Here is a 2,796-nt window from a genome sequence, read left to right on the forward strand (position 1 = left end):
ATTCTCTCTCTCTCCCTCTCTCTTTGACCCTCCCCCACTTGTACTCTCTTAAATAAACTTAAAAAAAATTAAATGACATATACGAAGGAAATCCAGTGGCCATTAGTTTTGCCCTCATATTTTGGTCTCCACCATCAAAATCAACATCTAATTCCATTTCCTGTTGATTGTTGTTATAAATCGAGTACAGAGATAAATAAAATATGTTTCTTAACAAAGCAAGATAAGAATCATAAATTTCAAGTAATACCTGCCAGGTAAGTGAGTTCAGCATTTTAGTAGGCAAAGGGCAGAGAAATGTGTGTCTCTCTCTCTGCATGCAATCATGGATTGACCTGGTAATAGCCTTTCTAATTAATTTATGATGCTTGATTTCATTTCATTCAGGGTGTGAGTCACACACAAGCTCTGATTTCTCACCACTTTTGATATAATTATAACCTAAAAATCTTAAAAGGAACTTTCATTTTTTAAGAAAATGTACTGAGAAATCATTTGGAAGAAGAACCTCATATTAATTGTCATTTTTTGAAAATTACATTAGTACTGTGGTAGTTTTAGGAAGATAGAACCATTATTTTAAAAAAAAAATTTTTAAGGTTTATTTTTGAGAGAGAAAGAGAGAGAGTGCAATGGGGGAGGGGCAGAGAGCAAGAGACAGGGAGACACAGAATTTGACAGAGACTCCAGGCTCTGAGCTGTCAGCACAGAGCCCATTGTGGGGCTTGAACTGTGAGATCATGACATGAGTCAAAGTCTGACGCTTAGCCAACTGAGCCACCCATGCACACCAGAACCTTTAATTCTTAAGCTTATATAACTCACTAGCGGCTTTTAAAAGATAGCTAAGATTTAAATTATTTGTTTCTGAGAGGTGTTCTTTTTATATCACAATAAGACAATTTCCCTTGGTTGCCAGGAAGTTTTTCTAAGGTTGATCAACTATAGTTATCTTTTTGAAATCATTATGTCATGGTCAACTAATTAATGTTACAATATAACATATTTCATAAGCTAATGGCAACTTTGTGAATGGAAAGAAACTGTCCATGTTGTACACAAGTTTTTGAAAATCCTTCTGTAATTAATCATCACCAGCTCCTCTGCACTGTGAAATGGACTATTTTGGCTTCCCAAATAATTGCAATTTATAACTAAAGAAAGAGCTCCAAAGAACCTGGGGTACTAATGGGAGCTATCCTCCTTTACAAACTGATTAAAACTATAGCTGCAGATGAAAACTGGTACAAGCAAGCCAAATATATCTTACCTGGCAGTTGCTGGTAGAATTTCTATTTTATAACCAGTGTTTGGTTATCATCACCTGAAAAAGTATGTTTTATGTTTGGGAGGATTTCTTGAAGCTCTAAGATTGCCCATTATATGTAGTGTTTATTCCACAAGTTTCTGAAGCTCCAGATGTTGAAAGTACATTCCAATTATCCGAATATTTGTAAATATTTAATCTACACTCAAACACCCCTCTGTGGCTTATCACTAGTGAGTAACTTACCTCATCTCATCAAGTCCTTTGTTAGAAAGCGTCCCACAGGTAGCCGAGTACTGCAAAGACCAACCAATAAAAATTAAAAAAGAAAAAAAGGAAAGGAATTCTGCAGTAAATTTGCAAATATCTTCAGAGATTGCATAAAATTTGTATTGGAGAATGACTTGAATCATATCAAAACTCTTCATAGATAAGGATCTAATCAAATTATACCAGTTAACTGAAAAGGGGTCAGTAAGAATGGTGGAAGGAAAGGTGTTTCCAGAAACAATGACTGGAATATCAAAGGATCCATAGCAACCTTGAAAACAATTTGTAAAATTTTTGGATTTTTTTTTTTTTTTTTGCAAAATACTCTCTTAAGGTCACATGGCAAAGGTCAACAGTAAAACACAGGAATTAGTAATGTGTTGTCTTACACATTTGTCAGCAAAATTACCCTCAAAGTCCATCCTAAAAACTAGGTCACAGAGGAAGAAGGTGGTGGTGATTGCCAAGACTGGGCTGAGCCCAGTGACAGGACCACAGTGTATTAGGAGACTTTACATCCCACACTGGTGCAACAGGTTGCCAGCTACATTCAAGAAACTGGTGGTGCCAGGAAAGATTCAGCCCCTTCTCTGTACGGGACACCTTTGGAGCAAAGAGAGTTATGACTATCTCAAAACTCAGATCAGTGGGGTTCGTATTGTGAGAGGAGATGTTCGTGGGAATCTGAATTATCCAGAACAGAAAGGGCTGACTGATAGGCAGTTTAGAATTGGCTGGTTCCCTGGGCATCAAGTTATTCCTTGGGGAGGCACAGCCAGCTTAGCCCCGTTGCAGAGTGTGTCTGATGTGGACATTCTTATCTCAGGACACACACACAAATTTGAAGCATTCGAGCATGAAAATAAATTTTATGTTAACCCAGGTCCTGCCACTGGAGCACATAATGCCTTGGAAACAAACATGATTCCTTCATTCATGTTGATGGATATCCAGCCTTCCACAGCTGTCACTTATGTGTAGCAGCTAATTGGAGATGATGTGAAAGTAGCATGAACTGAATACAAAAAATCTTAAATCCAGGCCTGTCTTGCCATGCTTTTTTTTTCATTCCCCTGTTCAAATAATTAAACACTAATGAGCCATAAAAAAAAAAAAATAGGACATCTATCTTTTCAAATTAGTGTTTTGTTTTCTTTGGGCAAATACCCAGTAGTGGAATTATTGGTTCATATGTTATTTCTATTTGTAATTATCAAATATTTAAGAGGACAAATTTTTGGTATACACACAATAAATAA

The 2,796-nt window shown here is 36.5% G+C and overlaps 1 pseudogene; it reads left to right on the forward strand.

Moving 5' to 3' along the window:
- Nucleotides 1–1,876: 1,876 nt before the first annotated feature.
- Nucleotides 1,877–2,572, forward strand: LOC102955430 (annotated as a pseudogene).
- Nucleotides 2,573–2,796: the final 224 nt, after the last annotated feature.

The sequence above is a fragment of the Panthera tigris genome, chromosome A1 (genome assembly GCF_018350195.1).
Source record: "Panthera tigris isolate Pti1 chromosome A1, P.tigris_Pti1_mat1.1, whole genome shotgun sequence".
Taxonomy (NCBI): Eukaryota; Metazoa; Chordata; class Mammalia; order Carnivora; family Felidae; genus Panthera; species Panthera tigris.